At 45.5% G+C, this 24,167-nt stretch overlaps 2 long non-coding RNA genes across 4 annotated transcripts in view; both read right to left on the bottom strand.

Moving 5' to 3' along the window:
- LOC126504828 (uncharacterized) overlaps nucleotides 1–21,020 on the bottom strand; it is a 172,865-nt gene extending 151,845 nt beyond the window's left edge. For all 3 annotated transcript variants that reach the window (XR_007592725.1, XR_007592723.1, XR_007592724.1), the window contains exons 1-2: nucleotides 20,116–21,020; nucleotides 19,119–19,208 (exon numbers count right to left, since the gene is read on the bottom strand). This is a non-coding gene — a long non-coding RNA (uncharacterized lncRNA). The remainder of the gene's footprint in view (nucleotides 1–19,118; nucleotides 19,209–20,115) is intronic.
- Nucleotides 21,021–21,682: 662 nt separating this feature from the next.
- LOC126504829 (uncharacterized) lies at nucleotides 21,683–23,811 on the bottom strand. Its single transcript, XR_007592726.1, has 2 exons — nucleotides 23,693–23,811; nucleotides 21,683–21,978 (listed from the first exon to the last, which is right to left on the bottom strand). It is a non-coding gene; the product is annotated as an uncharacterized lncRNA (long non-coding RNA).
- Nucleotides 23,812–24,167: the final 356 nt, after the last annotated feature.

The raw sequence follows: 24,167 nt of genomic DNA, 5'->3' as shown, positions 1-24,167 counted from the left end.
CTACAATAGAGCTCCAAGGAGTTGCAATCCAGTAGCAGACAGTTCCTTAGCATCCTGCTGCTTGAGAGCCCCTCGTCTGGACTCTCAGAAGGGGATATCATCAGAGCGTTGCTTTGGCCCTCAGTGTCAACTGGAGAGAAAAAAAAAGGGGGGTAGCGGGACATAGGAACTCAGGGCTGGAGCCTTCAGACATGTGCTGGCAGTCTGACAGAAGGCTTCCAGGTCAAAAAAAACCCTGTCACTCTGGTCTTTACAGCCTGTCACTTCTTCCTCTCTGTGGTCATCTCCCATTTTTCAAGTATTAAATATCAATTTAGCTTCAAAACTATCTTTTACCAGGCACAGGGCAGGCTTTAGAGTTTTTTTTTTTTTTTTTTTTTTTTGATTGTTAAAATTGGAAGCAAACTTTTGACTTCAATTTTTCTGATTGATTTCCCATACTTCACTCCTGGGAAATCAGGGTACTTGAGTCCTATCTGCCAACCCCACTCAGTTGAGATGCCAGTCCTCAAAGGGTGGAGAGGAAGGTTAGACAGCATCGCTAACACAGAGCCCTTAGGGACATAAGCAGACCCTCACATGTTGTCCCATGAGCAGACGGAATCTGGCCCGGGGTGGCTCTTCCTATCGGAGTGGGCCTGATCACTTTGGGAAACTGAAGAGAGTCTCTCTCTTACAGCACAGCTTAGCATGAGGTGAGTGAGACCAGTGCCTGTAAGGGACACCGTGGGCCATGTGGGTTCTGTGCTGCACGTGAGACAGCGGTCCCCATCCCGACGTACACAAGATGCTCATTGCCCCAGGCCATAATCCCCAGATGCTCAAGAGTTTCTCGCCATAAGCAGTGTAGCTGCACCCAAAAAAAATCTCCACAATAAGATGATCAACAAAAGCTGATTGGTAGACGTTGAGTCCGATTCCACAGTGCCTCGTTTTATTAAAACCGTGAATTAAAATGACTTGTGCAGCCCCACAGGGGCAGAGTGCTGGCGGGGAATGGAGAATGAGCCTTCCCACCCCTTCATTAAGTCCTCAGCCTCAGAGGGAGAGGTACGGTTCTTTCTCCCTGCAATGGTAGGGGCTCAGACATGTAGCTGATTCAGGGAAGGTACAGAAAGCCTAGAGAAGGCAGAATTCCATTCCCTATGGGTTGAACATGGCAATTTAAAACCCACAATTCTTTACATTTCTGTTGAACAATTTATAAACAGATTCTATGGTTAAAGGGCTTTTTAGGAACCTCTGAAGGCCTGATGAGAGTAAAATTTTGTTCTTGGTCTTGGCAAATTAAAACCAAGCAGGATATGGGGCTGGGAAGATGACTCAGAGGTTAAGAGCACCGACTGGAATTCCAGAAGACCGTAGTAGCTATTATCAACACCCACATGGTGGCTCACAACAATCTGTAACTCAGGCTCTAGGGGATCTCACACTCTCTTCAGGTTTTGTGGGCACCAGGCATGCACACAACACATAGACATACTTACAGGCAAAACACCAACATGCATAAATAAATAAGCCTTTGAAAATAAAAACCTAGTCGGATAAAAAGATGTGTTTGTTTCTTTTTCTGGTCTTTTCTCCTACTCCCTCCTTGGTCTGACTTGAACATGCTTTTAGTTCAGCCTTCATAAGCCTTTCTCAGGTAAGCTGTGGGCGGTACCAACATTAATCACATACCTCCCTTCCCTAACACAGGCCACATGCCTTCCTGTTCTGATCCCAGAGACAGGCTGACTTTTCCTTCCTTTTGAAACACACTGGTGTGGGAGGTCCTTCTGTCTACATGCTGCTTTTATTGGATAATAAATAAGGAACTGCTTTGAGCCTATGGCAGGGAAGAACAGAACTAGGCTGGAAAGCTAGGTGGAATGCTGGGAGAAAGAAGGGCGGAGTCAAGAGACACCATGGAGCCACAGCCAGAGTCAGACGTGCTGAAACTTTAGCTGGTAAGCCACGGCGATACACAGATTAATGGAGATGGGTTAAATTGATATGTAAGAGTTAGCCAATAAGAAGCTAGAGCTAATGGGCCAAGAGGTGATTTAATTAATATGGTTTCTGTGTGATTATTTCGAGTCTAAGCTAGCCAGGCAGCCGGGAATCAACAAGCGGTCCTCCTTCCGTACTATAACACATCAGATGCATTTTCTTCCCCTGGTCTTTTATCTTCCATGGCATGCCTACCACCTGGGTAGGAGGCTTGTCTGCCCCATTTGTGGGTACCAGGTAGTCACAATACTAGGGGACCACTTGTGGGTGGTAGGGACAAGTTATCATAATGAAGGAAAAATGAGCCCGGTGGGGGTGTGGGGGGAGCTGAGAAATGACTCAGCAGTTAAGAGCACTTGTTCTTACAAGGACCCAGGTTCTCTTCCTAGCAACCATATAGTGGTTGACAACCACCTGTTAACTCCATTTCCAGTAAATCCCATACCCTGTCCAGGCACCAAGCACCCATGTGGTTCATCTACATACATACATGCAGGCAAAACATTCATACAGTAAATAATTTTAAAATGAAGAAAGGAAGGAAGGAAGGAAGGACGGAAGGAAGGGGGGAGAGAGAGAGAGAGAGAGAGAGAGAGAGAGAGAGAGAGAGAGAGAGAAATGAATTCAAGACCAGTCCTTAGAGACACAGTATCCGTAGACAGAAGGCAGGGGGTTGAACAATTCTTAAGAGGATCTGGGAAGCATGGAGTCATTTGTTGATGGTGACAGTGGTGGCACCATTTATTATGTAGGCTCTATAGATCAGAAATGTTTATGGTGCAACCTATTTCTAAAACCACCCTGGAGGGTAGGTGTCACTGATACCCTATGCCGAGGCTCACCAAGGCTAGGTGGCATCTAGGGACAGTAAAAGCACTCAATTGTGCCCTGAATTCTTACTACAAAAAACCATAAGATCGTCGTTCTGTGAGGGACAGGGAAAAGAGCCCTGAGAAATGGGTAGCAGCTTCTTGATTCTCACGATCATGAACCCAGGGGTAACAGATTCAGATTTTGCCCTGCTTGCTGTACACATTTATCTCCTGCATCGCCAGAGAGGTTGTGAAGAGGTCTGGACAGTGACTTCAGAAACCCTTGGCTGGATGAGAGCCCAACCAGCAATCTGAAAGGAAGGAAGGAGCTGAGACACCAGGTGGGTGAGGGCAGACCACCCCAGGAGACACAGCAGGAGCTGGGGCAGTAAATGTAAAGGCAGAAATAAGACTCTGAGGATAAAAGAAAAAAAAGTGGAACCTATGAAAAGAACCGATGAGAAAAAGAAAGAGTAAAAAACGACTCTGTTGATTTTAAATCAGAACTGACGGGAGATCTGCCCTGCAGCAGTGACGGGGTGGGAAATGTGGAGAGACACTGCCCTCTTCTGGAGAACTGAAAAATTGCTTTGAAGCGCTGGTTGATAGGAAGGTGAAACATTCACTTGTCAGGTCTTTCCAATACCAGGTAGCTAATTAGTGAACTCCTAAGTAGGAATTCAAATAGATTCCGTTGTGAAAAGAGCAAGAGTGGGTACTGGAGAGATGGCTCAGCTGTTAAGAGCACTGACCTGACTACTCTTCCAGAGGACCTGGGTTCAATTCCCAGGACCCATATGGTGGCTCACAAGTGTCTGTAACTACAGTTCCTGGGGACCTTACACAGGCATATACACAGGCAGATGAGCAATGCACATAAATATAAATAAGCATTTTTTTAAAAAAAGAACAAGAGTTTATAGAGGCAGGCTGATGCATTTTCAGCGTGGACCACAGCAGAGTCACGCCATTTGGTGACAGCACCCAGCCTTGGAGTAGATAAGAATAGTATTCGTGCTGGGGAAATGAAGCAACTCTTTTGGGAAAGCTACCGTGTACAAAGAAAATCAATAGCTGACCTCCAGTTGCAGATGTGATGTTGGACTACTTAAAATTATCAAGCATTGAAATGCGAGGATTTAAACAACTTAAAACTGTTCATGATGAGAGAGAACAGCTGGATCGAATCCACGAGGCAAACCACACACGGGGAGGCGTCCAGGTATCTCCCAGCTGCACTCCAGCACCTGTTAAGGGTCTACTCTCCCCCAATCTGCTCGTGCCGCTTACACGTGGGGTAGGTCACTGGAAAGGCCCTTCCACCTGGGGAGGGCCAACTGGGGGTTGGGACTTCTCGAGATGCTGGGGAGCATGGCTGGCCTCACTGCCCATCGTAAGGAAGTTTGTCATCCGATTCAGAACTTGGCCCCGCTCCTCTCCTCTAACCGGCTCACACTGGGCTCGGCTCAGTTTCTCTGCCGTGGTATCGCTGGATCCTCGCTAAATGTTAAACGTTAAATGTTAACGCTAAATGTTTTAAGCCTCAGGACATTTGCACTCTCTATCCTCTCTCCTGAAAAGGTTTTTCTCTGGAATATAAGCAACGTTCTCCTCACCTTCTTCCAGCTAGGGCCCAGAAGGACTTGTTCTGTAAGTGGTTTCCCTGGCAACCGTCTTTCAGCCGCCCAGGGACGTTCCACCTCACTGCACTAACACAGCCCCACACTCCAGCTCCTTCAGTTCCGTGTTTTTCCCTACGGTCACCTCTGATCGCGTTTATGTCGCTAGTACAGCAGTTCTGAACCTGTGGGTCGCAACCCCTTGGGGTCGAACAGCCCTCTCACAGGGGTCGCCTAAGACCATCGGGAAACACAAATATTTATATTCTTTGGGGAATAATGTATTTTATAGGCATCATTTGTGAGTAGCCTTTTTAAAATGGATTTATTTTAAATCCTGAGGAGTTACAGTGGTAATTATTTTAAGAGTTAAGTTCTAGCCCTGTAAGGGTCTATTACAGTTTGGTAATAGACATGCAACCCGCTCCTTGATGGGGTGTGGCCAGATTTGTCCTCAGTACCAAAAAATCACAGGTAGGAAAGCTTCAGAGCAGTGGTTCTCAATCTGTGGGTCGCGACCCCTTTGGGTTGAATGACACTCTCTCTCACAGGGGTCACCTGAGATCATCAAGAAGCACAGACATTTGCATTACGATTCATAACAGTAGCAGCATTGAAGTTATGAAGTAGCAACAAAATAGCTATAGGGCTGGGGCTCACCACACCATAAGGAACTGGTGAAGGGTCACAGTATCAGGAAGGGTGGGAGCCACCACTCCACCATAGGCTATTTCTCTGTCTTCCCAAGAATCAGGGCTTCGTGGGGACAGCACTTGCGGTTTTATTTAACTGGCTCCTCCAGGGCCTCTCATGCCTCGGTTGCCATTCCCTGAGGACCACTTGGTGTCACAGGGGCTGAGTTCAGCAGTGTCCAAACCCTTAGCCTCTCCCTGACAGCCGCCACTTGTTCCTTCCCTAGGCCTGGTGACCACAGTGCAGAAATAAGGGGAGAATCTGAAAAAAAAAACAGGAGTTGAGGATCTGGGAAACTCAGCCTCAGTTTTGTTGTTTTTCCGGCTTCAAGCCTTTCTCTCTCCCAACAGCTGAGAGTCCGTCCTCCCAGCAGTGTTCTGGGCACTGATCCTCCCTCCTGGCTCTGTCTTGAGGAGGAATGTCTGAGGCTGGACATGAGAGCCCAGCAAGCTGCAGCCGGGAGGAAGCAAAGAAAACAAATGGCCGTTTCTTTAAAGTCCAGGTTTCGCGTGGAACCCTGAAAGCCTAAAACTGAGATTCTCTGCAGGTCTGAAACTCTGAGGCCTGTAAAGTTATTGCACACACGTATAAACATTTGAAGTGTAAATGGATTTTGTGTTTAGTCTTAGCTCCCATCCGCAAGAGACCTCATTACGTGTTTGTAAATATTCCCAAATACAAAAATGTCTTAAGCCCCAGATGCTTCTGGTGCCCGGCATTCTGGATAAGGAATCGTAAGATTCTCTCATCCTTCTATTCCCTGTCTCTCGCTGCAATCAGCGCTCCCCGTCTTAACCAAGCTGCTTCGAACCTCAGAGCCTTAATTTCCTCGTGTGTGCAATTTTTTTTCACCTATAAAATAGGATTAACAATCACAGTGCTGGCGTAATTAAATAAGATGGACCCTGGGCTGGAGACTCAAAGCCCCAGGATAGGAGACAGCCGTGGAGGGTCCCGACACATGATCAGATGGGTTCCGTTCTCCCCAAACGTGAGAGAGAGCTCACAAGGACCTCAGAGGTGGGTGCACATCTGACCTTCTCTTGTCTAGTTAGGGAAAGAAGACATCAGATATCTGTATTGGCCTACGGGAGGAAAATCAAATTACAAGCCCGAAGAGCACATGTAGTACCCACCACGTTTAGAATGGGCAGTTCCACTTCTGAATTTTAAATTTAAACAAGAATTTCCTGATATGACATCCATAAAGTCATCAGTGTTAGGGACAGAGAAGAGCATGGTGAGGGTCAGAGATTGCTTGTTCCTAGCCTCGATACCACACCATTGCTGTTCCTATGGGTCCTGACCTCCGGTTACCGGAGTTGAGCTGCCCTCAGAAGCCTGCACACTAAAGGACCTGAAAGTCACCTACTGCTAGGAAATGCTTCAAGTTCAGCGTGATAACTGGGCACTCTTCACTAGAGACCCAGATCTGGGTTCTGTCCCTGTGGCTCTTCCACAGTAAGGAAATCTCCAAAGCTCTGCCCTCTGTTGACTCTGGCCTCCTGTGTAGCCTTATCCACTGCGCTTCTTCTCAGCTGTCAGTCACTGGGAAAGCAAGCCTGCTGGAGCAGCCCTTCCCAGGCTCTCCGTTTCTGGTAGGAACAGGCCTCCGTGCTAGTTACAATGATACGCAATGCAAAGTTTATGCAAGCAGCCAAGCTATTTAACTATGTAAGGTGAGAAATAGGTCCAGCACCCCACTTTGATCCTTACATAATGCATATATAAAATCGTCCATAAATGGGCACGATTATTGAATCAACAAAATAAAAAATAGGAGGAAAGAAAAGAAAGATAAACAAGAGCAGCAATAACAAGACTCAGAGAGCTTTCAATACACACCAGGGAACAGGATGCCCCTGGAACACATCAAAGCAAACAATCCACACCTGAGTCCCTTTAAACATGAAGCCCTGCACGGGAACTCTGGCTTGCAGAGCCAAGGCCTAGCTCCCTTGTCTGTGAAACTTCCCCAGGTAGGCTGTTCTTGCAGCCTGTATCTCACAGCGCACACTTCTCAAGACACACCCGACACTACGTCCACACAACCACCTGAGCTCATGCTGTTGGTCTAGGACCTAACGACCCAGAGCGTAGCCCTTGGACCAGTGAGCATCAGACTCACCCCAATCCTGGAAGCATAAGGTCTCAGTTAAAGTTTTCTATTACTGTGATGAAACGCTATTAGCAAAGAGGAAGGTGGGAAGGACAGGGTTTATTTGGCTTACACTTTGTCCATCAATGGAGGAAGTCAGGACAGGAATTCAAACAAGGCAGAAACCTGGAGGCAGGAGCTGATGCAAAGGCCATGGAAGAGTACAGTTTATTGGCTTGCTCCTCATGGTTTGCTCAGTCTGCTTCCTTTTAGAACCAACTCAGGACCACCAGCCCGGAAGCAGCACCACCTATCATGGGCTCCCCCCCTCCCCCGCCCGCATCAACCACTAATTAAGAAAATGTCATATAGCTGTGTCTTACGGAGGCATTTTCTCAACTGAGGCTCCCTCTTCTCTCATGAGTGCATCTTCTGTCAAGCTGACAGAAAACCAGCCAGCGCGTGTAAAATCTGCCTGTTCACAGACCACCAAGCTCCGGCACTGAGGTCTGAGAAACCTTCTGAAGACCTCACACCCACACCTCAGGTAGCTCCTCTGCGGAGAAACCTCACTCAGCTCCGCCCTCTTCAGCAGCCCTGCCCACACAAACGATAGAGAGGATCTGAAGAGCAATGCTGCCCTTTGGGGAGAGGATGCCAGGACATGTGGAAAGAGGATGGACAGAAAGTCCTTAAAGACAAAATGGGGAGACTTCGTAATGTATTTTGATACCAGAATCTTTGTTCACAAGCATTGAAAACAAAGATGATGCCAGCCTGAGGTTGATGTGACCTTTCCCGGGCAGCTGTTATCACAGAAGTAACTTGTGGGGGGGGGGGTTCAGTGGTCCTTAGGAAGCCTTTTCAGATCGTTACTATGAAGCCATCGTACTTAGGAGACCCTTCCTGCGTAAATCCTTGTCTTGTTGGCCCAAGTGACTCCATTTTGATTCTGGCAACGCCACATGACCTTTTTCTTGAAAAAGTAAACTCTTCTCTCCTTGACCTACCCAGGGTTTCTAGGTTTGTGTTGCTCACCGAGAAAGAACTCAGAAACAAGCCACACTGAGGAATTAGGAGGAAGTATTATTACGGAGTCACAGTACACACCTGTCTTAGTTAGGGTTTCTGGTGCTGTGAAGAGGCACCGCGACCACAGCAGCTCTTATAAAGGGAAAACGTTTAATGGGGTGACTTACAGCTCAGAGCTTCAGCCCGTTCTCCTGGTGGGACTTGGCAGCGTGAAGGAAGGCGTGGTGCTGGAGAAGGAACCGAGAGTGCTACATCTTGCACAGGTAACAGGAAGTGAACTAAGACACTGGGCACAGTTTGAGCACATATGAGACCTCAAGCCCACCTCCACGGTGACGCACTTCCTCCAACAATGTCACACCTGCTAATAGTGCCACTCCCTATTGGGGGATCGTTTTTCTTTCAAACCACCGCAGTAAGTAAAAGTTTTTCCACAGACCCTTTCTCTGGGTTTTGGATAGCTCTTCTTTGTATGAGAAAAAAAAATTAGTAACAAAGAGGAGGATTGTTCATAAATTAGGCTGAAACAAGGAATTCCAGGAATGGATGAAGATTCCGCTACTCCCCAAACTCTAAACCCCAACCCAACACACTTATCCTTTTGTTCTTATATGGGGCTTGGGGATGCGTAGCAGCTTCAGTGCACAACGGAGGCGGCCAATTTTGTGAGCCTAATGACTTGGAGACTCCATTAAAGCGCAACAAAGCACAATGAGTGGCTGGCTCAGCCAGTCATTTCGACCTAGCCGCTTCTGAGTATATTATTGTTCCACTCTTCAGTTGATAAACAATATTCTCCGGCTCTAAGGCTCAACCAGCCTCTGTTCACCACGGCAGTGTGGTTCCTTTTTTCCCTGTCTATCAGCCTGATGCTTTTGCTAAACAAAGCTCAGATTGAGCAAAAACAGCCTAGCTGCTCGCTCCAGGATATCTGGGTTCTCTAGGCCAAAAGCAACCGTGAGCTTAGACACCAAGACTCAGACTTTGCCCGTGGAAAACAGCTTCAGAACCAGAGTTTCACTATATCTAACTATATCTAATTTTAGTTATTGTTGCGGGAGGTCTTTCCGCCCCTCCAACCAATAGCTGCTGTGATACCAGCCCATTGGGGCGTGGTCTCACTCCCTTTAAAAAAGCGGCTATTTCCTCTGCTCGCTCTCTTCTCTTACGGCTCCGCTGGAGACGAGACTCCCTTCCTGGTTGCGCAGATGGCTGTTGTCTGGGATTGTGATCTTTCGTGACTTAGGCCCCAGTGTCGAGTCCGAGATACACTCGGCCTTCAGGCCCACAATGCCTGAGAGGCAGAGACAGGCGGATCTCTGAGAGTTCAAGTAGAGCCTGGTCTACAGAGTTATTCCAGGTCAAAGAGATACAGAGAATATAAAAGTAAAAATAAACGAAATAGAGGTTAAAATAAAGCGTACAAAGATGGAAAATACACAGAGAATCTTGATACTGTATACTATTATGCTCTCTTTGAATTGTTTGAATGCTGAGGAAGGAGCAACAGCTGCCAAAAGATATTTGTTTATAAATGCTGCTGAACTAATCCATTGTAGAGATTTTGATGCCTTGACTTTGAAATTTGGATCTAAGGACATGATGCTTTCGAAAGGAGTTTCCTATTTTGTTTTCACAGAGGATGAGACCCTGTTCATTTCTTCCATTCCGATTTGGTATGATGGACCACGCCCTCCTGAATGGTTGCCGTGACTACCTTCAGAAAATTGCTTCGCTCAACTGCCAACTGAGATGAAACTAGCACACAGGTTATACCATGAAAGACCTAATTAACGACGCCCCCATTCAGCAGGAAGCAGTTTGGAGAGAAAAAACTACGCCCATGTTCCCAAATATTGTTTATAAATGTTCTTTTACATTTAAAGGGGGATATGATATAGATATGAATAATTTGCATTAGTATAGATTTTGCTTTATTGATAGAGATTTAAGGTCAATTTTGAATGTATATAGGTTGTTAATGAATAATCATTAATAGCAGTTAAGCTTGTAGTTATGTTAGTTAAGATTTTCTAGATGTGCATAGATATATTTTAGATAGGCATTCTTCATATCTTTCAAAGGCTAGAGAATATGGCATTTTACATGTTTTAATAACTTAGGACTTTTCATGACAATGAGACACTCTGCTCCTGGCAGCACCAATCTACTTCGAGAGGAAGATGGGCATCGAAGAGGATCCTTATGGAGTTTGATAGCCATTTGGGCAAGAAACTGCTCTTGCCTGGACTATTGCATAAACTGTACACAGAGAACCCGCAGAGAAGACTGCTGAACTTGCCTAAAGGTGAGATGATCTTTCGGGGTTCCTGATTCATGAAAGAGTCTGCAAGACATTCTTCAGGACAAGCAGATAGTGACTGCCTTTGAAATTTCCTGCTTTGTGGAAATGTCTGCTGGAAACTATGGGTCTGTAGGCTGAAGATGGATGCCCCAACGGTACAAAGGAACTTTGGGTGACTGTCCAGGCAGCGAGATGTCTCTGTCATTTCTAGAGTTTGAGAGTTTGCTTATTTCTTATTTGCTTAGGTAATATTGTATCTTTCTGGACTCTTTGATGGAGTTAAGAATAGTTAGCTATAGTTATAGTTTTCCTTAGTTATGCTATAGATTATTGTAATTTTTACTTGATAACTGTTTTGTTATATGTAATTTTGCTATGTTAAGTTAAAGCCTTCTTTCTTTGTTTAAACAGAAAAAGGGGAAGTGATGTGGGAGTGTCATATATCAATCTGTTGATTTCATTGGCTGAGCAATAAAAGAAACTGCTTGGCTGGCCCTCAGCTTAGAACATAGATGGGAGGAGTAAACAGAATAGAATTCTGGGCGGAAGAGGAAGTGAGGTCAGTCTCTGCTCTGCTCCCAGACAGACGCCATGCTCAGCTCTCCCGGGTAGACGCGATAGCTCTGCTCTCTGAGGCACACGCGATGAAGATGGATGTAGGCTAGAATCTTCCCGGTAAGCGCACCTTGGGGTGCTTACACAGATGATTAGAAATGGGCTAGTCCAGGTGCGAGAATTAGCCTGTAAGGGCTAGAGTTCATGAGCCAAGCAGTTCTTAAATGAATGCAGTTTGTGTGTTGTTATTTCGGGCATGAGCTAGCCAAGCAGCCGGGGTGTTGGGGACGCAGCACTGCCGCATCCTATTTCAACAAGTTATCATGGCGAAATTCTGTATGGACCCAAAGCCACCTTGCAGCATGCACTTAAAGCCACTTGTCCTGGTCCTGTGGCATATAAATACTGAATGTTCCTTTTCTCTCTGGGGATTTTGTTTTTGCTCTATTGTTTTGAGACATTATTGAGAAGCAATGTTTTCCCCTCCTACAGCAAATCTAGTGCGTTCAATTCTGTTCAATTACTTCATTTTGTAGACAGCAAGCAGTCAACATTTTACTGGGGTTGTTAGGGTAGGAGCTTGGGCCCTGGTAGCCCTAACAAGTGGGGCTGGGCCATTGATCTTCAATGGGCCAATTAAAGAGCCACAGCAATGATAAAAAGCAGGGAGAGGGTATTTATTCAATATAGTCATATTGGAAAGAGGAAGGAGGCCAAGTGACACCCCTAAGACGTCTTTGGGGGTGATAACATAATGTTTAGGTTTTAAAAACTGGCAAGAAGTGTGCAAAACTAAGTAGCCTCTGTTTGGGCGTGGTCCTGGGTACCATTCACCCATCTGGATCTAGACTTCAGCTTCTCCTTTAAGCTGTCAGCACAGGGTGAATCTCTTTCCAGGGGACAATTTCCTCCTCTAGCTGGCACCAGGCTACAGCTTTTTCCTTCTCCCAGCGTGAGATTCCTGGGGAAATTCCAATTTCTTGGGGTCCATTGTTTCAGTGGCCTGTTCGCCAAAGGGAGGGGGTCCAAGTATGTGTTTAGAATGTCTTTATTCCTTCCAGGAAGTGTAAAGCATATCCAGCACACAATCCCACACTTATTCATCTGTGTCGTGGACACTTCCCCACACATGGCCTCATCCTGCCTGCACACGCAGGCACAGACTGACGCATCCTGCATTCGGGTCAGGAGGCACTGACTGAACCCAAATCAGACCACGAAGAGACGCATTCTTGAATGCAATTTAAATACAAAAAGATGCCCCCTTGCAGCCTGTGTCAGAGGCGGCAAAAGTACTGACAGAAAGAAAGAACACGTGTCTTAGGGTCACTCCACACCGAACCCGAGCCAGGAGGAAGCTCTTTCCTATTTTACTTTCCTCCCCTGCAATGCTCAACACTGCTCCAGCACATCCACAGCTCAACCCCCAAGCACGCTCCACCGCCGCATACCCAGAGCCAGAGAACCCCCGAGATCACCGGAGAGAAACCAGAGCCTGTGGCATGAGGCAAGAGGAAAAACCCAGAAGAGAACTAAGAACCAGGAAGTGTTGAGAGGGAGTGATCCCCTGGGAAGGCATTTCCCAGCAGCCTCAGAGAAAAGAATCCAGGGCCCCTGCCCCCCTCCTGCTGGCCCCAGCAAGGTCCTCCACTCCCTAAAGGCCCCGATTCCCAGGAGAAGCCGGTTTCCTGAGCAGATGGCTCGGCTGCAGTTGAGGGTGGAATGGAGGAAGGTTTAAGCCGAAAGCAAAGGGCTATCTCATACATCCTGTGTACACTTAGCTAGCCATTGTTTGTCCTTGGTCAACCAGTGTTTACGATATATAAATATTTAAGTGTGCAATATACGTAATACTGGCGTGGCTATCTTAGTGTGATACTCTTTTCATCCATCCACTGTAAAGATGAAGTACTAGCCAAGAATGTCTCAAGTAAGAAGAATGGCAGGGTTACATGCTGCGGGCTGCAGATGAAGAGCAGGCTGTGATGTCAAACTCCCCCACAAGATGCCTGACAGAAGGGCGAAGCTGTGGCTAAACAACACAGTCCTCAGCGGTACCCAGTCAGAGTCCCAGTACAACGCAGGAAAGAGCCCTTGTACCAGACGGCACACACACGTGTTCTTACCACGTTTCACCACAGTCCACACGTGGGGATAATCCAAACAGCCACCCAAGGTCAGACAGAAAAGTAAACCCAAGTGTATTCGGATAGTTTGATGTAACAGAGTGGAGACAACTCGCTGCCACGTTTACTATTAAGAGTAAATCTCACAAGTATTGGTTTAAGTGGAAGAAACCAGAGCCGAGTACTGGCAGCATTAACGTAAGGTGAAAGAGTCAGAGAAGCCGCTCCTCGGGCAGTGGGCTAGGTAGAGTCTTGCTTCTCAGTTCGATCGTGCATGTGTGGGTGTGCCGTTTGTGAATTCAGGGGTATGTTTTGATATGTGTACCTGTGCATGTATATGTAAGGGTATGTGTGCTCTCATATGTGTGCATGTGTGTGCATACAACTATATACATATACACACATATAACATATAATGCATTTATGGAATGCTCTTAAAATTTAAGGAAGATTCTAGATGATAAATTAAGTTTAAGAGGAGAAAGCTAAAATGTAGAGATAGAGTGTGTGGCTATAAGTCATTTGTACTTTAATATATAAAATATTAGTGTTTTCCATTTCATTCCCCTTGTATAAGTTAAATCCCATACCTCAGTCATGTTTGTGTTCTCTAAATGTCCAGAAGAATCACACAGTGACTGTTCAGGAAATATATACATAATAAAACATCTGAAACCGGGTGGAGGAAGCATACACCTTTGATCCCAGCACTCAGGAGGCAAACACATCTCTGAGTTTGAGGCCAGCCTGGTCTACAGAGTGAGTTCCAGGACAGCCGGAACTACACAAAGAAACCCTTTCTTGAAAAAACAAAAATAAACACATAAATAATACTTGAGTGTTCTATTTATAGCAACGTTCTCTTTGATAGATGCAGCAATTGAAAAAATACATGTATACCACGAAAATATTAATAATCAAAGACAGAAAGACTTTCTAGGTGGCTGTGGGACACTTAAAAACAAGAATGAAGAAAGGCAAACCGACATGGGACAATATTGAAAATGGATTTTCAGTGAAGAAACATTAATAATTTGTTGCCACTTGAAAAATTACCCCAAACACAGCAACTTAAAAACATAAACTTTTTTTTTTTTTTTTTTTTGCAATGGTTCCTGAGGATTGGGATTCTGAAAGTGACTTACCTTGGGGGTTCTATTTTGGGTCTTCGCTCCGGGGTGAGGTAAAGAAGTAAGCTGAGGTTGAAGGCCCTGAAGGGCTGACTGTGAGTAGGAGAGAGCTGCTGCCTGGAGCCCCAGTTCCAACCCCCAAGAGCCCCTCCCACCTACAGAAAGCAGCAAAGACTGTGCTGGAGAAGCCATCCCTTTCTTTGTCTCGAAAGCCACACACTGTCAGGGTGATTCCCTTCTGTCCTTCACTGTGAGTCGTGAAGGTGGAAAGGAACAGAGTTCTTTAATCCGTGGAGATGATTTAAATCAGTGATTCTTCCCCTGTGGGTTGTAGCCCCTTCGGGTGTCAAACCATCCTCTCAAAGGCGTCGCATATCAGATATCCTGCTAATCAGGTATTTACATTCCGATTCATGACAGCAGCAAAACTGCAGTTATGAAGTAGCAAAGAAAATAATTCTACGGTTGGGGGTCCCCACAACATGGGGACCTGGATTACAGGGTCACAGCACTAGGAAGGTTGAGAACCACTGCGTCAAACCATCACAGTCCCCATCCTCTGGGCACAGTGTATTTCTGTTCCTCCCGCAAATACAATTCTCCAATCCTTCCCAACACTTCCCGAAGCCTCAAGCTTGTAGGCCTCAGAAGCAAGCCCAGATAACTTGCTAAGGCCGGCCCAATACAGATCAGTTTCCTCAGGTGTAGTTTCACAAGACACAGCCTCAAGGAGATTTTCTTTGTCAAAGCTCTGTGAACGAGACACACGGCTATCTAAAATGTCAACCGGTTATCTATCACTTATCTATTACCTCAACTGTCCGTCCTTGCCCTCCATCTTGCTTTGAGACCTCCTCTTTGCTGTTCCTTGCTCTGCACGCTAGTCTAGATGGCATGTGAGCAAGATGTCCCCACCTTGCATCTTACCATAGGTGCACTGGCATTCCAGATAAGGCTTATTGTGCCCTGATGTGCATAGGTTCTGGCCTCAAACTCCCAAGTACTGGAATTACAGGTGTGTGCCACCACTACACGGGCAGCTTTGGGAATTTTTAAAGTAATGAAAATGGCAAAATTCTCTCCATTAGTCACAAAACAGCAAACCAAGGAGGCCTGTTTCCTTCTCACTCCAACCTCATTCCAACACCATCCTTCCGCACAGCCTTCTTTTCTGCTGCCCCTAAGTAAAGTCTGAGTGTACAAAAATGTTCGCCATAGCTCCTTTCACATTGTGTCTTTTAACATGGAGTTTGGCGGGGTCAGGCTACGTAGCTCATGCCGGACAATGGGGATTTTTACGGGATTTGACCAGGCGCTTGTCCAGTGTGTCATCCCTGAGCAGTGACCAGAGGGCGATCGTGAGAGGTCAGGAGGGCTGAGTCAGGAGCTGATGCTGTGCTGAGTCAAAGGTCACTGAGGGCCACACCAGGAAGTGCCTGCAGTTGTGCTGAGGGAAATGAAGGGCACTTAGCCAGTCCCAGCTGCTCAGCTATAAATTGAAAGTGTTTGCATGCGTCTATTGCATCTTTCTCCACGGGGCTTTGTGGATGTCAATCAAGTTAATGAAATATCACCCACACAGAAAATACATTGCTAAAATAGCAAGATTGTGTGAGTCAGAATTTAGCAGCTAGGTGTGTGTGTATGGGGGGGGTGTATGTGTGGTGTGGTGGTGTGTGGGTGTTTGTGTGTGATGTGTGTGTAAGTTGAGTGTGTGTCTATGGTGTTTGTGTTGTGTGTGTGTATGTGAAGTGTATATGTGTGGGGTGTGTATGTGGTGTGATAAGTGTCTGTGGTGTGTGTGCATGTGTAGTGTATATGTGGTGTAGTGTGTGTGGTGGGGTATATATGTGGTGTGGTGGTGTGTGTGTGAATGTATGATGTCTGTGTTGTGTGTATGTGGGGTGTATATGTGGTGTTGTGTGTGTGTGAGTGGTGTATGAGTGTATGTGTGTGCCTGTGTTGTATGTGTGTGTAGTGTCTGTGGTGGGGTGTGTATGTGCTATAGGGGGGGGTGTGTGTGTGGTGTTATGTGTATGGGGTGTGTATGTGATGTGGCGTGTGTGTGTGTTTGTGGGGTGTATAAGTGGTATGGGGTGTGTGTGTGTGTGTGTGTGCAAAGTTTGGTGTGTGTGTGCAAAGTTTGGTGTGTGTGTGTGTGTGTTTCAGGGGATCCAGCCCGGGGCCTTAGATATGGAAGAATAGTCCTCTCCCACTGTGCTACAGCCCCCGCTTTTTTTTTTTTTTTTAATGGCAGACTCTTTCCAAGTACCATAAGTTAGCCTAGAACTCAATATGTAGCCAGGCTCACCTGAAACTCAGAATTCCCCTGCCTTGCTTCCTGAGCACCAGAGTTACTGTGCCCAGCCAGTCTAGGAATTCTTAACAGACTTTTAAAACTTACGACTGATGCCCTAAAATATCACGACTTAGTTCTATGATAAAGTAAAACTCATGTAGATATCAAGTCATTAGGACTTAGTGGTGAATCTGAAACCTTGGTGGCTGTCTTAAGGTTTCTATGGCCCTGAAGAGACACCATGACCACGGTGACTACTATAAAGGAAAACATTTAATGGAGGTGGCGGCTCACAGCTACAGAGGTTCAGTCCATTATCATCATGGTGGGACATAGCAGTGTGCAGGCAGACATGGCGCTGGAGAGGTAGCTGAGAGTTCTACGCCTTGTAGACAACAGGAAGGAGACTAAAACACTGGGCAGTATCTTGAGCACATGTGAGACCTCAAAGCCCGCCTTCACAAGGACACACTTCCTTTGACAAGGGCACACCTCCTAATAATGCCACTCCCTTTGGGGCTCATTTCTTTCCAGCTCCACAGCAGTGAACATCAATGCTTAAGGAACATAGTGGGTGGCTAGGATGGAAGACTGAGAGGAGTATGGCACCCCCAGAGCACAGGCCCCCAAAGCACGAGGAAATGACACTTAGTGCCACACTGTTGCTCTGTGGGACAGTGGATGGGACTGCTCTGGCTAGAGGACAACTAGACAGCATCTCCACTACATCAGAAACAAGGCGACGTTGCTAGGATGTTCTGGAAATTTACACACATGGTACTCTGTTGAAGGTGCCCTGGCTAAGGCTGGTTGCTTCCTCGTGGTTGGAGAAGTGTTACATCATTTTGCTTTATCCCAAGCTATGGGTTTTTTGAATTAGTTAACATAGACTTGTACAGGATTTGTACAGTGTTAAATAAAGAGTATACGTAGGGGCTGGAGAAATAGTTCAAGGTTTAAGAGCACTTACTGCTCTTGCTGAGGACCTTGGTTTGTTTCCCTGCATCCACATGGTAACTCACAATCACCTATTACTCCAGCTTCAGGGGAGCAGATATTACCTCGTGTGGTAAACACGAGGCAGGCTCATGATGCACACAATGATACATATAGTCCATACACTCATAGATATAACTTTAGACACACCTATATACATATATACATATATGCTCACACTAGCAAGAGAGAGGGTTCCAGAAGTCTTAGACTCAAGCCACAAAATCCATTTAACCTTATTCAGCCCTGTGTCTTCCACATTATATGACCTATGAGTCTTGTTCTTTAATTTATAATTAAAGAACATGTGACACAATGTGGCATGCTCAGTTTCAATAAGAAAGAACCAAATAAACTAATCAATCTAAGCTTATTGTTTATTATTACTATAACAAACTAATCAATCTAAGCAAATCCGACGCTTGCGTGGGCTTGTGTCCACGCTACCTTACCTGCCCCTCCTACCAATCATCGTTTCATTAGCACCTGGGATGTGAAGATGATTCTGGGCCCTCACGCCTCACAACTGAGCCCACGGGGTACAGTTGTTAAGAAAGAACCAGCTCCGCTCTGCTTAGTTAAGATCACTTACCCACGAATGTACATGTTTCTCTGGATACACGTGACATGTGTGTGCAGCTGTGTGCAGGTGTATGTAATGTGAAGGCCAGAATACAACCTCGGATGTCATTCCTTAGTTACTGGACACTTCGTTGTTTTTTGTTTGTTTGGTTGGTTTTTTTTTTTTTTTTTTTTGGTTTTTGAGTTTTTGATTTGCTTTATTTTATTTGTTTTGTGAGACAAGATATATCATTGGCCTGAAGCTTGCCAAGCAGTCTAGGCTGGCCAGTGACACCTGTTTCTGCTTCTGCAGCACGAAGCCTTTTAATGCATAGGTCGCCACACAGGGCTTCTAATGCATAGGTCATCACATGTGGCTTGTAATGCTGTGGGTTCTGGAGAATTGAACCCAGGTCCTTAATGTTTGGGTGGCAGGCAATTTACCGGCAGAGCTATCATTCCTGAGTAACAACAGCAACAACAACAACAACAACAAACAACAACAAAACTTCTCTAACACTTGCCGGTAGCCTTCTGAACACATGACAGATAGGCAGATAAGTCCTCCCTGTAGCTTGGATCCCTTCTGCTTTGGTTTGTGATGTGTGACCCACTGTAAGGACGCTCTACCCTGCCAATGGTTCTCTGACCAATCTAATGCCATTAGCCTGGGTCTCATTTACCTTCTTTTCCAATTTGTAACCATAGGGTAAATGATCATGGTATTTACCTTCTAGAGTTTTGTGAGCCGGAATTTTTTAAAATATCAAACAAAAGCTTAAATATCACCAAACCGAAAGCCCTATCAGAAACAACACAACACCCAATAAGTGGCAATGACCAGAGAAAACAAGTTTCCCGTGAACCTAGACCTCTGGAAGAACGGTAAGCCACACATACCTAAAAGGCGTGCAACGGAGATCACAAGTCACAGTTGGCGCTGGCGGGTATGTAAAGGTTTTTTGAAAGGTGTCTTGGAAATATTTACACCTAAAATAAGAAAAAGAAAAAGAAAAGATGCTGATTAGAAAGTAAACAACTTGCTTACACAGTTGTTCTTAAACAGGAACCTACATTACTAACAGACAATGTATACGAAAAACACAAAAATCACCACAATGAAAAATTAGAAGTCAAACATGAATCCTAGCTAAGACACAACAGTCAGAAACCATCACTTTTACTGGTCCAGGGATCCTGTAGCTTACAATAATTGTTGTTTTCATTTTAAAAAAATCAATCCTGCTGGAGACTATTTGAGCTAGGTACAGGCTTCCCGTGGTTTTTGCCTGTTTTACACAGTCAGAAAATTTTTAAGTCCCGTCAATCAACCAGCAAAGCTTTAGCGGATGCATCGCTAGATGGCGCTAAGCCCGCTGGTGCAGGACCCGAGGAAGCCACTGGCCTGTGAGACAATCCAAGACTGTAAAACAAGTTTCCTGTTCTGGTTCCATTTTAAATGTTCATACTCAGATACAGACACGGATGAATTAAATATACCGTTATTCATAGTGAAAACTAATTGAATTTAATAAGAACAAAACAGCGCTGGAGAAGCGACTGACAGCCTCGCGACTCTTGGTCGACCTTTGTCAGGACGAAACCCAACCTCCAAACTCTAGAAGCTCCAGGAACAAAACAGGAAGCAAACACATTGTGGACTTTCTTTGCAGATAAAGCCTGCCATTTGTAATATTTGTGTAGAGACAATGGGGCCTGGATAATAAAGGCTCAAGGAGGAGACGGTTTCCTTGCACGGAAATGCGGGAGGATAATACAGAATTAATCAAAGGAACTCTGCGAGCGAAGAACACAGGCGCGCACGGTGTCAAATCATAAAGGGGGGGGGGGGACCAAGTGTTTCAGAACAGCAAGCTGCGGGGAGTAGAAAATGCACCTTTGTACAGCAGCCAGAGATTCCGAGCCGGAAGCGGGCCTCGTACAGGAATAGAACTGGGCCTGGAGATGAAATCACTTGACGAAGTCCACTCTTGGGTAATTCGGGGTAGCCGTGTGAGGATCCCTCACTGTGACTAACTTTTGCTTTTTGCTTTTCCCACCATGCATATGTCTAGCTAATGACGCTTAGCAAAGTCTAAGGCGAGGAAGGCACGCGGAAGCCTCCCCTTGCTCTCCGCTCGCCTCTGCACACGCGTGCGCATGCGCACACACGTCCACCAGTCTAACAATCCAGGAAATTGCAGGAAGCCGTCCGAAACCTTGCCGGTGCCCAGTCACCACTGCCCCAGATAACTATCAAACTAAGCTGGAAACGAGCCCCGCTGGCTTTCATTCACACAGGAAGCCTGACTCCAGCTGTTGGCCCCTCTTTTACAACCTGCCCCATATCCACAGAGAATGTCTTGACAGAAACACAAGGGGGTAAAAAAGACAGAAGCCGAGGATCTTTTCCGAAGGAAGACGACGGATCCCGAGAAGTTTAGAGGGAGGCCTGATGATTGTGCAAGAAATTTGGTAACCGTGACATCATTGTCTTTTCCAGCCCAGGGAAACAGCCTTTGGAGGCAGTTATTCAGATAACTCCAGTGAAAGCCACGTGTTATCTCAACCGCTCTTAATGTTTCTAGTTATCGTCCAATACATTTTGGTCTGAGGAGAAGTGATGAAGGAACCCGTCCTAGTACAATATAATATAAGCCGTGGGATAGAACAAGGGACCCGACTGTTTTGAGCCTCTTACATCAAAACGAATTAGCCATGGCCTCACAGAATACTTCTTTTCAGCGAGGAGGTGAGAGTCGGTGGTCTTTAGCACTTAGTGACCCCCATAAGCCCTTGGCTATTTCTCCCTGTTTAATTTTTTCTCTTGTCTCAGTGGTATGGGCTTGGCCTCAAGAACAGAGGAAAGAAGAACAAGGTACCTCACTGGCCTTTGGGACAATTTGTGGGTCTCTTAAGACCTCCAGAGATACATGCATTCATCTCAGAACTCCCCATATCCTTAAAAAATGAAAATGAGAAAGCCAGGCCTACCTATAACCTGGACGGGCAGAGGCAGGAGAATGGGGAGTTCAAGGTCATCTTCTGCTCCAGGGAAAGTTCAAAATCTGCCAGGTCATTTGAGACCTTGTCTCATCAACAAAAACAACAAGAACTTTTAGGATTTCAGATAGCTTTTAAGGTAGATTATTGATAAAGCAGTTCTCCTCATTTTACCCACAGGAGATACATTTCACTACAAGACACCAGAGGGTAACTTCAAAAAGTACTTACTACCACTTTTGGCTTTTCTCTTTTTCTTTCTTTCTTTTTTATTTTTTGGTTGTTTTGTTTTGGGTTTTTGTTGTTGTTGTTGTTGTTTGTTGTTCTAGTCAGGGTTTCTTTGTGTAACAACTCTCACTGTCGTGGAACCCACTTTGTAGACCAGGCTGGCCTCGAACTCACACTACCTGCCTCTGCCTCCTGAATACTGGAATTAAAGGCATGAGCCACCACCACCTGGGTGATATTTGTTTTTTATAAACATAGAGGCTTGCACAGCATCTTATCATCTCAGAATGAATTAAAGGATAAAAGTTAGTTTCTTATTCCAGGTGATACATCAGAGGAAAAAAACTCTTAAATGATAATTAATCATCATAATTAATAGTATAAGGAATATGCATGAAATCAATTGTGAAAACTCTTTTTGTTTTCACTAGTCAAATTCCAATCCATAGGTGTGTGAGGAATCTTCAAAGAATTTTCTTCTAGGATTTTTTCCACTTCCTGTTTTCGGAGCATGAATGACAGCTGGTAACTGCAAACAAGGAAAAATGAAAGTTAGGAAAGGAGAGACTGGATTTAACACACTGGAAATCAACGCAGAGGAAACCTTAAGTATCTATTCACTTAAAAGTGACCATAGGAGCTGGAGAGATGACTCTGTGGTTAGGAGCCATTGCTGCTCTTTCAGCAGACCTGAATTCAGTTCCCAGCCCCTTTTAAGAAATAGCTCACAGCTTCCTGTAGCTCGGGGGTACACGGGATCTAGCGCCCTCTTCTGGCCACTATGGACATTCACACACATAGCAGGCATTCGCACAGACACAAAAGTAACTTTATGAAAAATGTCATTCTAAAGCAAAAATACAGCATATACAGTGATATTATTTGTGGCTGACATGTCTTTTTACTCTGCAGCTTAACAGGAAGTAGCTGGGTCCCCACAGCTCCTCGGTGTACGCCCTCCGTCCCGTGAATAAATAGTTTCTTAAAATAAGTATGCTTTAAAAAAAATGCCGTGCCCAGGCTCAACATGTAGCAGTTCTTTTAAAATGTTAATTTCAGCACAGCATCTGCAAACTTACCAGTAGAGTTTTGAAAGCCCTGCTACCTACCAGAAATCCACTGATCTGTCTTGGCTTAGAGAGGAGCCTAGCCATGCATGACTTCATAACCTTTGGGAAACACTGGTTCGTCAAGCCACATAAGCTTTCCAGATTTTAATATATTTTACTAAATGTCCCATTAAGTTTTCCTAGGGAGATGTGAATAAATGTCCATTCACCACAGACAGGGTCCCAGTGACTGAACAAACAAACAATTCCATCCAAGCCTAGCTTGGCGGACCAATGAGCTTAATAGGGGTTATTGATAGGATGATAGGGGAGGAGGGCCGACAGCAGTGGTTCTCAACCTGTGGGTCGCCATCAATTTGGGGGTTGCATGTCGAACATTTATTTTGCAATTCACAATAGTCACAAAATTAGTTACAAAGTAGCAATGGAAATAATTTTATGGTTGGGGGTCACCACAACATGAGAAACTATATTAAAGGGTTTCAGCATTAGGGAGGTCCTACAGCACTGTCCTACAGCATAGGTGACTACACACTAAAGAAAGGTCCTTTTCCCCCAGCAACTGTCAATTGTCTATATACCCTCCGGGAGGTGCGACTCCCTGTGTCTCATGTCACCTCACGTGGGGTCAATGAGCTGCTCATATACTCCTCATGGTCCTTTTTCGCAGTGGGCCCAGTCATGTGACGATCTTGTCTTAGCAGTCATTTGATGCTCTGGTTCCAAGATGGCGATGTCCGCATCATGTCTAGAGGATAACATGTCACACTGCGTGGTCTTTCAAAGACTGTGTCTAGAGAATGACATGGTACATTGCATGGTCTTTCAAAGATCACCCTTATTAATGTCTCCAGGAATCACCATCATTCCCATTAGGATGGTCTGGCCCACTCTAATGGGCTAAGTTTTTTTTTATACTTTTAATGAGATGTATGTGTGTGTGAGTGAGTGTGTGTGTGTGTGTGTGTGTGTGTGTGTGTGTCAAGTACCTAGAGAGGTCACAGGAAGGTATTGGACCCCTGCAGCCATTGGGAGCTAGCCACCCAATGTAGGCGTTTGGAGTCAAACTCTACAACAAACAGCCGAGCTGTTGTTTTTCGAGCCCCGAGTTTTCTACGCTTCTACTATTCTTCCGAGTTCAAATTTTATCTCTGTCTCCCCGCACCATCTGACCTTATAGTGAGGAGATGAGGTCACTCTTCCTCTGTGAGAAGTTGTCCGTGGAATATCCAGGTCTCAAGAGCTAAAGTCTCTGCCATCCTTAAAGGGTGTTCCAGCCATAAAAACCAAACAGTACTTCATTTGACACAAAACTCAACTGTCAAGAATAGTCCTCATAAAAACAAGCACTCTTCGGGGTTCAACAGAAGCGTTTGACTTAGTAGCTTGGCCATGTGGTTCCCAAGTGGTCACATCACACAGAGTCAGTTCTGTCCTACAATGGGATTGAACTCAGGTCCTCAGACTTGGTTGCAAGCACCTTTACCCAGGGAGCCAACTCGCCAGCCCCAGCCATGCTTTTCTATCGCAGGAATTGTTTTTCCTGCTTAGAAGTCTCCTGGGCTGTAGCAGCCTTTCTGTCTGAGCCTGGGGAACAGGGCGAGGAAATAATGCGATTTGTTAAGGAAGAGGAGAAAGACGAGGGAGG

This window comes from Alexandromys fortis, unplaced genomic scaffold, assembly GCF_014885135.2.
Source record: "Alexandromys fortis isolate MF-2015 unplaced genomic scaffold, M_Fortis_MF-2015_v1.1 scaffold_32, whole genome shotgun sequence".
In the NCBI taxonomy this organism is placed as follows: Eukaryota; Metazoa; Chordata; class Mammalia; order Rodentia; family Cricetidae; genus Alexandromys; species Alexandromys fortis.
This window is presented reverse-complemented; position numbering and strand designations above follow the sequence as displayed.